We start from the raw sequence: 13,110 nt of genomic DNA, 5'->3' as shown, positions 1-13,110 counted from the left end.
TTATAATTTTAGAGCCCTTATCCAGAAAGTAACTACTGTATTTTAATATGTAAAATATGCTTAAATAAACGTAAGTGAGCTGTATATGCATACCTACTTGTTTCCCCTTAGACTTTGATGTTTTTTTCGTTATGTTACAAAAATGTAATATTAATCATTGGCTTTTTAGAAAATATTTGTATAGTAAATTTCATAACAGAAAAAGAGTTTTGTATCAATTACTATTTCTTGTAGCCTTGGCATTTGAATCTTATATCTGTGAACTGAGGAAAGTTATCTTTTGACTACTATTGATTACAGCAAGGGAATTTGCTTTGTTTTGTAAAGGAAAAAAAACCCAAAGTCATGAATATAGTAACTTTAGCCAGATTCTTTTAACATGAGTATTTTGTGGTTTATGGATTCCTAATCCGAAAGGTTGTCTCCAAGTGTCTAAGACTAGGTGTCCTAGTTGGAAGAAAACTTCCCCTTTCCTTTGCAGCTAAGCTAATTGTGCCATGTCCAGCAAGCAAGGTAGTGTGTGTAGTACCCAGTGCTACCTTGCTACAGCTCAGTCCCGAGCACAACCTTCCTGCTTGCACTAACTGGCACTCCGGCCACTGCCAAATTACAGGTACTCTTCCTTAGGGTGCAGGACAGCATCAAGGTATCCCACTTGTCAGGTTTTGACAGCAGCAAACACAAAACACTAGTCTCACTTTCCTACACTGACATGTAGAAGTTACCGCTGTCAGCGAACCAAACTGCCACCATTTCAGGTAACTCAAGCCATTTAAATTCTGCAAGAATAATTTTTTTTTTGTCCATACTATGCTATGACAGTACATCATAGCAATACATAGGCTGGCAGCAGTCACAGAAAAGAAGGAAGTCTTTTGTTAGGGGAGAAAGTATGATATTTTAATCCTGTTCTTACCTTTCTTCTCAACTTGCATCAAGGCATTAGCAGTGTGAGAAAACTGAAAAAGGAGCTGTGACAATGCCAGGAAATCATGACTCCAGTGACAGAGAACTCATTGCCCTCCCTGGACATGAAGAGAAGGAGACAGCTTAGTCAGAGTGTACTGAGAGCTCCCACTTCATCATCTTGGTGAGTTTTTTGGTTTTGAAGTAGGGTTTTTTTGTTCGGTTGGTTACTTGGTTGCTTGTTTAATATTAATCATATGAATTAAACTAATAAAAGTTCCCCAGGAAAAATTGGGTAAACCTCACTGTGTGGAAGACTGCTACCAAATGAAAAGCTAAACTGGTGCTCCAGGGAGGAAGCAAGGTACTGGTATTTTTATAAGAACATCATTCCTCCCCCCAAGCGCAGCACTGTACATCTTGTTATCAGTTTCTAGATAAGAGAGGTTTTAAGGACAGCTTTAAAGAGGGCTTCATATTTCTGGAAGCATGACATATATTGTGTCCCACCCCAGGTCACCTGCACAGAGCCTCCAGACTGCTGTTCATAACTTTCCCCTATGCCAGCTGAGTAAGACTGATTAATAGTCAAAACGGGCAAACTTTCACCATTGTATCTTCAGCAGCCTGGAAGTTTGCTGTGTGGGAGAATTAGCCTCTGTTTGCATTTACTTTTTGTTTGGACAAGCTTCAAGATGCTTAGCATTTATGGGACAGCCAAGACTGAGCAGAAGAGCATAGCTTAGATACTTCTAAGTAGTTTGGTTCCTACACCAGGATTCTGGATTTTTCAGTCCTGTCTGCTCTTGGGCACCTGCTTGCTAACAGGACTGCCTATTTATTTTTGCATCGTTATTTCCTGCTAATAAGGTTGATTTTAAAACTATGATAACCTGCATTAATAACAATAATAACAAATTGGACTCCACCTCTGTTCCCCTACTCCTGAAGATTGCCATTGAAATGTTCGGAACATGTGTCAAAGGCATGGCTGTGTATATATTAAAACATGCAAATGATCACTGATGCCAGGACTGCATACAAGCTAAATGAAAAATTATTACTCATCTGCAATTTTTCCAAGAAATTTTGAGTAGCTGCCAAAATAATAGAGCAGCTGGATGAGGAGAGGGATAGGGTCTGAGTAAGCTGGCACTTGAGCTAAAGAAATTCATGCAAAGCCACAGCCATGGTTGTCTGAAAGAGTCAACTTTATCCCAGTGTTCGGCTGGTGCTCAACAACATGCACAGATAAAGCAGCATGCTAGCAACATCTGCCCAGCAAATGGGTTACTCTTCCAGCTTCCATTATATTTGAGCTGTTGAAGAACACTGAGTGCCTCTAGAATGACCGATCACCAAAACCAACACAACACTGAAATCAGGGCTGTCTGGCTGTGGTAGGATTGCTAATCACGACACTATGTTTTTTGTACTAACTGAGGTTAGGAATTGTACTGGGGTGTATGACAAATACTGTGAGTGTGCAAATAGCGTAGTTGTGGAGAATGCTAAGACTTAACTCATATCTTATCATCCCTTAGGATCTCCCTGGAGAGCACCTGTTCCCCTCATGAGTTTGCTCGTTGATCTCTACCTTCAGGTTTGCCAAACTTTCATTTTCCAGGTGTGCCAATAGCTAGCAGGCAATGGCAAGAGTGTTTAAACAGGTAGTTGAGAGATTCATCTGAAACTTGCTCATTTCTAATGAACAGTAGAGAAATAATTTAAGCTTTATTTCACTGGTGCAAAGAAACTGTGCTTACAAGTTAGGCATTATAATCAAAATTGGAACCAAGATCAAAACTCTTGTTTAGTACTGTAACACATATGCCAATAGCCCAGGGAAAACTCTTTTGTTACAACTCCCTCATAGGTCTATTATGGTGCCTCTTCTACTGCTGCCTTATGAAAAAGTACATTGCATAGCCTCACTGGCCTGTGTGTTTCCAAACTCTGGTGCCGTTGCTGGAAAAGCTTCATTATATTCTTATATTACACAGAGCACTGTGCAAATGCTAAACAAAGGAAAATGACATCCAACTGCTAACAAAGACATGTTGGGTATTCACATTTCCCTCCTTTCCCCATAGCCAAAGTGTCATTCAGACAAAGGCTGCTTCTGAATCCTTACTCATTGTATGAAGCACAACTCAAACAATCACAAAATGGTACTAATCATGGCCTTCCATAGCTCTACAATTAATATCTTTAAAGTTATCCTGCATGCTAAATATAATTTTCAGTGACTGAGAACTGTGAAACTGATACAGCCTTTGTCAGAATGATAAGAGTACTAACACTGCTTTAAAATTATCTCCATATGGTCAACTTCAACAGTCTATATACACATAGATCTTCAACAAAAGTCAGAGGACTACATGTTTTAATAGCTATGGAAGTATTTTATTCCCTCTGAAAAAAATAATTGGATTCATGTTTTGTTAATGCCCAATACCCAAGGTCAAAAAGCACATTCATATATTTGGCCAGAAGCATTTCCTTGCAAGAGATCAGGATGCCAGAAAGTTATGATTGATCAACAGTGGGTGCCTGAGGGATTTGAATGAAAACATTTGGAAGTCTTAAATCAATAGCTGTCAAGAGTCTTCTGTCTATAAATGCAGTTGGTTTTAGTAAACATCTATTGACTGTTTTTAATTCACCTAAATAAAATATGTTGGAATTAATTTTTATGGGTTTCTGGGACATTAGATCACAAAATGCCAAAAAGGAGTGGGAGTCAGAGAGAATTCTTCAAACACTAGTTAGCGTGAATTCTGAATATTTGCCGAGTGAAATGCGATTGTTCAGGATTTGTGCACTACTTACTGCTGAAAGATGACAAAATCTGTCTAAGGAATAGTTACTGAAAAAGACAGCTGTGGGGTGGGACATACTGTTAGCCTCATATGATCCGTATACAAGAAGTGATTAATATAGAATTACATCTGAGATAGAGTATAATCATAAGACTCAGGGTCCTTCTCTCAGTGTTCCTTTTCTCCATCAAAATGAACAGAATGCTTCTGTTATTTCACAGGCTCAGAGTTATTCCTTAGGGCAAGAACTAGTCAGCTATGTCATACTCTCCCCAGGGAAGCTGTGGAAACCCTGTTGGCTTGATGCAGACAAAGAAGGGAAAAAGCACACCACAGGGGACAATCTGCATTGGCTGATGGGTTGAGTAGATGACCTAACGGGTCTTTTCCATCTATAATTTTATTCTGTGGCTTTGATGCTGAAGGCCCTGTTGACATCCACAGTGCTGTTGCTTTCCTGGAAGCTTTAATAAAGATCTGGTTTGGAACTCAGGATAACTAACACGACTGAGCAAATAACTCTAGTATGGGGTGACAGGCAGCAAGAATGCCAATGGGAACATGCCCCATCATGCTGAGTGGGGTTATCCCAGCCCTTAACGCCAGGATTCCCTGAAACATTTGCATCAATATATAGTAACTGCAATGGATGTCAGCATGCTGCTTACTTCACTGCAGAAGAAATACAGTACATAACCACTTATTGTACTGTTTATCCAAGATGTTGTTTGAATTTATAATCTCCTATGTCTGGCCTGAAGACTTTAGTTCAATAGGAGATGCGGGAGTTCATCTAGAAATCCTCAGTCAGCAACAAACCTGTCAGTATTTCTTCTCTATTCTTCACCTAGTCTGTTACTACCAGAAGCCTACTTTCTCTTTGCTGCAGCACATCCTTATGTTAAGATTGGTACAAGCTCACAAAGGCCATTTTGTCACATTTATTCTTCAGTCAGAAGACCAGACTTTCTACTTTACCCTGTTGCCACTGGAGTTACTTCTAGGGTAAACACAATTACAGCTCTGCCTCAAAGTACAGCAGGAAGGTTCACAATATCTCTTGTCATTCGAAACTTGGGCAAAGTGACAAGGCTTGGTTCTCCATGTGACATACACCACAAGCCTCTAGGGCAGAACCATTTTGTGAACAGTTTCTGTTGGTCCATAGAGCAAAGCTCCTCAGTGAGCAGTCAGGTTTCCAACAGTTTGCAAACTCTAAAGATACTTTGCGACTACAGTAACTAAATGAAACATGGTAGAATGTATCCTATGGCAACCCAGATCTGAATCTGGAAATCTAGCCTGCGGAGGCATGGTGATACCAGAGGAATATTCTGACTCAGCTGGAGCAGCTGCTCAGATCTGAAAGAAGCTTTGCCCAGTGGGAACTCACAGCAGGTCACAGCTCTGTTTCTCATGAGGTTGGCTACATCTGTTCCCTTTTATGCAAGAGAAACACTTCATTAGGGCCCTACGTAACTTTCTGTTGGGCAATACTGGGCATTCCTGGTTTCATCAAATGATGAATCAGTGGGTCCCATTATTGCTTCATACCTCATACAGTAAAGTTTTGGGGGGGTTCTTGGACAAGAATCTTGGCTCTGAAAGACATGTTTGATATGGTAGCCTTGGACACTGACATAAAATAATTCAGGCACTTCTTACAACGTGGATGTGTTTACTTACATCAATAAGCATAAAATTAAAGCCATCTCTTTTGTTATTGTATTAAAAAAAAAAAAAACAAACAAACACCAAAAAACAATGACATTATATCTCTTGGAGTTCAGGGAGATACACACACACAAACACACCCTAATATATGGCTTAGAAAGGGTCTTAGATTCCAGACCTTTCCATCTGCTGTAGAACGGCCCTGTGGAGAAACCTTCTCCAGAGCTGAAAGCTGATGGTAAGGGGTCCACACAGGCCAGCATCCCTGCTATTTAGTGAATCACACTGCACAGGTATGCGAGGCAGAGCAGAATCTAGCACTTATTACTAAGTTTCTATTTTTAAAAGCCATGTTGGAATCTTTTTGGATGTTTCTTATGACTTCAGCACATTATTGCTTGGCTCTATCACTATCGAGTTTTCTCTCTAATTTCCAGAGTAAATTTGAAGTCTGAATGCATTAGAAATCATGAAGAAGCACTAGGCTGTTATGTAAGTACTGATGGTAGCTGCAATTTTCAAAAATAAAGTGGGAGACTGGCTGCTGAAATCAGTGGCACTCAGATTGGGATTTAACAACAAAACTATTTTTAGAGAGTGAATAGAGAGAAATATTTTCAGTCTTAGGCCCTCAGATGTCATCTCTTTCCTTCCTTCAGTCTGGACTGACATGGGAATGGCAGGCTAAGATTCTGGTAGTTACCCTTAATCCAGCAGCATACTAAATCCAGTACAAGCAGATACCCGGACTAAAACTTGCTTCTGCCATAAGTCAGAATTAGTTTCCTTCACTCATTATCCCACAAAAATGAAATAATCTTTTCCAGTGACTTACACTGCGTCCTGTAAAACCTTTAAGCATGGAGTTGAAGGTACAGACAGGACATTTGGTCAGCACAAATCCACTCTCAGACTTATCATGTCTAAACCTAAACCAGACATTAGTAAAACAGGTAATTGAACATAGTGTCAACCAAAAGCCTGTTTAACCAGTCAGTGTCTCACTATAAAGAAAAGTTCTTGGTGGAGAAGCAGTTCTGTTTGCTCCTATTCTTACCTTATTGCAATATTGGTGCTATATTTTGTCCTCCTGAAAGCACTAGAGACTGTGGCTTCACAGCTTTTTCTTTCTGCTAAGTGCCTCACACAGATGACGCACCCTAGCAGCACTGGGCCTGAGCTTGGGAACATCAGTCTGTTCCAAAAACCAGAGTTCCCACATAACTACATAATTCGCTCCTATCGAGTTACTGGGCTAGCCACAAATTGACTAATGTAATACTCACTAAGGATCAGGAGGTTGTAGCATGAATGCTTAATTTCCAGGGGAGGATGATTTGTCCTTTAGTATCACAAACATTTTAATTATCAACACACCAGTAAGTACTCAATCCCCATCTGGCAGCCATGCACAATACTAAATGAAAAGAGAATCTGCAAACTTTAACTTGCAGTGATGTACCTAGACATGAGAGGCCTCTGAAATCTGTCAGTGAAGTTCATACCACTCGTGCTCCCCCAGCTGTGGGGAACAGGCCAGGGACAGGAGAGCAGCTGGGACTGAGGACTGCCAAGCATTGCTTGCCTTACTGGGGCTGATGAATATAACTCTCAGGTTAGATATCACTCCTTCTCACTTGGTGTTTTCAGCCCGTAAACCAAACAGCAATGGTGATCAAGAGCAATTCATTTCCCCCCCCCACGCCTCACTGATAAAATCAAGCTTCTTCTGAGAAATCATTTCAGTCTTAGAAAATCAAATTAGTCTTTTCCTAAGTTAGAAGTGTCTTTCAAACTAATCCTTAAATTTAGGCTTCACATCACTCATTGCTTATTTCTGATAGTCCTTCAGCAACCAAACTAGTTCAGAACCTGCAAATAGAGCCTTAGCTCCAGCTAGAACAACAGTTTATACTAGAAGAAAACAGGACCTACTTACATCTTCTTCAGTCGCTCAAAATCCTGAACACACTGATCATGTTTTCTTCACCAGACCAACTCAACAATACTACAAATCCTCAGAAAGTAGGGGAATGAGAACAGGCTCCAATTATTGGCTGCAGATGTTTACACCAGCCAGTCTCCTGCTAACTACCTTTAATTGCCAGAGTCCACCAGCAAAGGAGAGCCACGTAAACTTTTGCAGCTGCTAACAGCCATTTCTTGCTTATTCAATTTCCCAAGGTTATATAAAGATTACTTTGTACCAAGCAGGAAAGATATACAGTACAAAATTTTAAAAACAACCCTTAGGTATCACACTGAATATACCAAAAAAATAGCTGCAAAATAAAAGACAGTCTGAATTGATTGATGGGAAACTTGGAGGGACAGTCCATTGAAGGTCTGCCCACCCTGTGCTAGGGCTACTAATTCTCTCTGCAACAATCTGCTGTCTGAAAGAGTTTCTAACTGTTCAACCATAAAATCTAAGCTAGGAAGTTATTTTACAGTAGATCATCCTTCTCTGGATATTGTAATACCAGCAGTCTTTCCTAGTATTTGGTTTGCACAGTAATCAGTGAAGAATTTAGTCCTAGCACTGTTAAATCTCCAGCTAGCTACTGTATTCACTACATTATTTTATTTTATTAATCTGAAAATAGTTATCATACTTCCATCTAGAATTACTTTATTCAGTCTACAACTCATCTTAGTGACATCTGTAAAAAAAATTAATTAATTTTGGAAGAGGTGATTTTTTAACAGCACTGGACTGCATCTCTGTGGGACAAAGAGATTCGTATTGCTCGAGATGAGCAAGTAAACACATTCAGCTTCCCAAATCAGGCAGAGATGATATTACATGCACTTACTACAGACTTCATAGAATATGTTTCCTTCTATTTAACCCCTCACTCTCCAACACTTTGCAGTTACCTCTGGACTTCAGAGCTGCCAGCACGGTTTATTTCATACAGCTGCTTAAAATAGACCATTTAGTTATTTGAGCTCCTCAGACTCCGAGTTCCATAAGCACAGCTTGCCCTTTCCTACCCATGTATGTATCCATACATGTTAACTGTTTTATGTCTTAATACCCCAAAAGTCAGATGAGACTAAAAAGTCAAATCGGGTCCCAGAGCAGATTGCAGACACGGGGTCTCTTTCTGCTAGCTCTACAAAGGAGAAGCAGCAAATGCCTTTTGATTAGTCCTTATACTAGAAAGTGCAGTGCTGTGAGTTAATAGATCACTTTATATTTCTCTCCCTCCTGAAAAGTTATTTGGCTTTATGCCACCTGTTTCTTTTGACCTGAAGGGACCAGGTACTGTGGAAATATATGGAGTTCACATGCTAGTCTAGGTGGCATACTTTTGGGCACCATTTAATTCCCTAGAGCAACAATTCTGATGCCATGTAATGTCAGGAAGCAATCTGTGAAATGACTGTAAAAAGCAGAATGAAACTGTGGATTCAAAGGAGCAAAAAGGGAAAATAAAAATAATGGATTGATTTTCAGAGTCCAACCTGATATGTATTTGACTCTAAGTAAAAACCTCTGTGGTATCACACCACAAGATGGTTAAATGACTCTTTTTTTTTAAAAAAAAAAAAAAAAAAAAAAGAGACATCTACAGCACTTTAGGGATAGAATAGAAAAAAAATAGAAAAAGGGAAAGGGAACACTTTCCTAGTTAGCTTTATAATGACAAAGAGGAGTGGAAAGGAACCCCTCGTACAGCATTGATTGAAACTGTTTCAAGTGCTGTACAGTTGAAATTTTCACAGTGACTATAAGCCATGAGCTAACTTTAATACCCATAGTTGCTTTCTCTGTATGTGTGCCTAAATGTCTGCTAGTAAAAGTGCAAAGCCACTGGTCAACTTCAGCCAAACTGAGCCAAGTGGTAAATGTCTAACAGCCGCTGAGCTCATATATGCCTTTCAGGAAGTCAGGCAGTGAAGGATAGGCTGCATTAATTGCCACCCAAATGAAAGGCTGCAGCATGAGTTTCACCTGTGTTAGACTGCAGCAAGGGGGAAGGAGCTGCTACCCATGTTTTGTCTGTGTGGGGACTAAACCTGACTGAATGTTGGCTCTTCCTAGACATCAAAAAATCCACGTACAAGCCCTGCCTTTAAGGTGCCAGACTGCTCTTATTTCAGATTTGAGCTCCCACCCCAATATCAGTGTTGAAAGAGTTCCATGTATCAGAAACCCCACAGCGCAGTTTAGAGATGAGCTATCCTGTGATCAGTGGGTGGGCGACTCTAAAGTAGCATCCAAAGAAAAAATTTTCTTGATTCCAAAAAGGGAGAAAACCTTTTGGTCATCTTAGTAAATGGTAAAGTATGGTAGAGCTGGCAAAACAAGGAGAAACCAGTGAAATAGCTGTTAAATAACAGCAATTAACTTCCTTAGCTCTGTTTTCTGGAACAAGATACTGATCTTACTTATCCATTTACTCAAGTAGAGGGGAAAATATTGCCACCAGGGGTCATATGTGTTGGGGTATTGGTAAAGTATCTGAGCAGGAAACAATTAAATGGTTGTAAAAGAATATGGACAGAATATGGCACAGCGTGCCAGGTCCAGCTAATGAACCTGCCTGAATTTATAGGTGGATAAAACATGTTAAATTATGGGTCATTTGAGTTCTCAAGTGACAGGTCAGATCTCTGGAGTGGCAAGCATAGCATCATCATTGAAATAAGCATTGGCAAGTACTGTGAGTCTGCCCTTATGTTTAATAACATTTAATTTTATAAGCAGTTCTGGATGATATCAAGTAGCTGTTCAGTCAATTAAATGCACACAGAGAAGTGACTATGGAGGCTGGATAACTGGCACAGGGTCAAGGCACTCCTGGGCGGGTGGGTGGGACATCTCTTCATCCATAGAAATTTTTATTTGTTTGTTACTTATGTTCTGGCCCTCTGAGAGCTGAGGGCAAAACTCCACTGACCTATAAAGTTCTGCTTCTGTGCCAAAGCATCTCTGTCAGCTGCTTCAGCTGCACACCACCGATCTCACACCCAGGCCTGTCAGTACTGCCAAAGTGATATTCTCTGCGCATCTGTCTGAGCAGGACCCAGGCTCAGGGGGGGAGCACCAGGGCCCTTCTCTGCCCTCTGCTTTCCTTTCCTCCACTGGCGCTGCGGATGGCTGTGCTGAGCATGGGTGAGGTCCCAGGGGCACTTAGAGGATTCAGGGTAAAATCTTGTTCCAGTGAAATCAATGGGAGTTTTGCCATTGAATTTGGTGGAGCCGGACTTCATTCATAAAGTGTTGACTGTTATAATAGATTTACCAGCCCCGCAGGCAGCCCATGCAGAAGTGTAATAGATCTAGCACTCTTGCTTCTAGAAATGAGTCCCCTGGCTCTGGCCGAGGTCTGCAGAGAGCACCTTCCCTGGGCCAAGCCCTTTATCTGGGAAACTCTACCACCCGGTACTCCACTGCAAGCGCGGGGCTGAGTGGGGCTGACCGGTGCCCCCTCGGGAGGCTGGCCATGCATGCTGTCCAGCTCTGGGAAAAGCCAAAAGCCCTACGGAGGTGTGGCCCGGGTGGTTCTGCATCTCAGCAAGCTGCTCCCTTGAGCACTAGCAGCAAGGGTGGACTTGCCCGGCTTGCACGATGGCCAAGCTGGCCCTCAGCAGCCTCGGCACAGAAACGGCACAAACCACTGTCTGAGCCAGCATCTGAGCAAGCAAAGGGATGAAGTCTGGCCCGTTCCAGGGCAGGGAAACTGCTGCAAGGGCCAGCACTGTCCCTACAGCTGCAGGGGGCTGTGGTCTGAGTGCCGCCTGCCATGTGTGCTGTCCTGGCGGGATATTCACTTTATTTAAAAAGAAAGAAAGAAAGAAAGAAGGAGAGAGAGGGAATCCTGCTCCATTGTCCTACTGCAAGTGGAAAAGGGCTGAACTAATTCAAACCAAACTCAGAACAGAAACTCCTCCCAGGCGGAGACATTTTTCTGTCAAGTTTCAGCCCTGGGAGAATTTTTACAGCTGAGCAATAAACCCTTGAAACAGAGGTTAAGGGCCTCGCTAGCTCCAAGCTTCTAATACAAGGAGCAGCACAGAGCAACAGGCACTCTCTAATCTGTAGGAATGTGTCAGGCTGACGGGAAGCTGGAGGTACTGGGGGAAGAAGGGGGTTAATCGCCACAATTGCCCAACAAACATTTCCTAATATTGTCACTTTTTACCCACAAATTACAATTTCTCTGTTACTATAGAGGCAAGATGTTGATACTGGATTCATTTTCTGGGTTTTATTCCTTTTTGTCATTTTTCCCATGAACTAATAAGCCACAGTGGATTTGAAAGTATGAGCAAATGTGAACACTATACAAAGCACTTTTATGTTCTATTGACATTTTCTTCCCACCCTAATAATTTAGAGCTGTTAACATAAAAAAAAAAATGATGATGATCATACTTCCCATCACTTTCATTTCCCAAGTTTATGAAGGAAGAATCATGAGTAATTTCCCATAGTTATTGTTTGCAGCACAACACATGGTCTCAATTACCGGGATAAGAAACATAGAGAGGATATTGGTGAGGATAAATGATTTATCTGTGCATTTCATTCAAAATTCATTTTCCATGCCATAGTTTATATGACTGATCAACTATCATCTTTCTCATTTCACTTTATAAACATAATCCAACGATTCTAAGCAGGACCCTGGATCACGAGAGATCAGTTTGCTGACATATATTTGGAGCAGCGAAGCATATGCAGAGTGACCCCCCCACCAACCCTACTTGCCACTAAAGGTATCTAGACGGGCAGGTCTGGACAAATCTAGACTAATAGGACACAAAATAACTCTTGGCTTTCACTTTTGTTCTCATTTCCAAGGAAAGACAAAATGACAACAACTAGTATCAGGATCTATGCCCACGTAGAACAGAATTCTGTGCATTAATATGTGTCTTCTTCCTGGCAGTTGGAGATACTTCGCTTGCCTTTAGACTACTGTTGCCTTGAAAATGCCACTTCTGCACTGGTGAAATGACTGGCTGCAGGCCTGTAGCTGATCTCTCTGCATGTGAGCTCTGTCTCTGGAGCTCGTGTACCAAAGCCTCGTGGCACATCGCTCCTTCTGCACAAGTGGCAGACAGGTACCATCGCCCTGTGACTGGGCTGTACCAGGTTGTGCTATAAAGCAGCAACTGTAGCGTAGATCGCAGCAGCTCGGCCATGGCAGAATAACTAGTTATTATTTCAGGACTTGGTTGTTGCAGTAGATTTGAAGAGCGTGCTACTGCCTGGCTGGGACAGGCAGTGGCACTGCTGAGACTCGCAGCAAACAGAGTTTGGTCGCAGATTTTGCAGGAATGGGGGTTCGGCTGACATTAAAGCCAGCATTTCTTTTTCTTTCGCCCTACCTTCCCGTCTGATACTCAAAGCACAATGTTCAGCTGCTTTTTCTCTTGCAGGACTGCTCATGGTTAGAGATCATGAAGGGTATGAAGTATTTAATGTTTAGGGGCCCGATGGAGATGTCCCCCTGTGGAAATCCTTTACCAATTCTCTATTTTTAAAATGAATTCCAGGCTGGTCTGTGGGGAACTCAAGACTGTGCTGTTTGCTAGAACAAATGAGCCCAACACAAATAATTGGTCTTTTTCACCAGAGGGTTGTGCAACTCTTGCCAGACTTGGCCTTCAACCTGGGCCTGGTGGTCACATTGGGACCCACAATTTCCTCCCATGGTTTTATCTGTGTTTTCAATGTGGAGCAGGAAAC

The sequence above is a fragment of the Tyto alba genome, unplaced genomic scaffold, assembly GCF_018691265.1.
Source record: "Tyto alba isolate M040663 unplaced genomic scaffold, T.alba_DEE_v4.0 Super-Scaffold_41, whole genome shotgun sequence".
Lineage (NCBI taxonomy): Eukaryota > Metazoa > Chordata > Aves > Strigiformes > Tytonidae > Tyto > Tyto alba.
Note: the sequence above shows the minus strand (reverse complement) of the source record.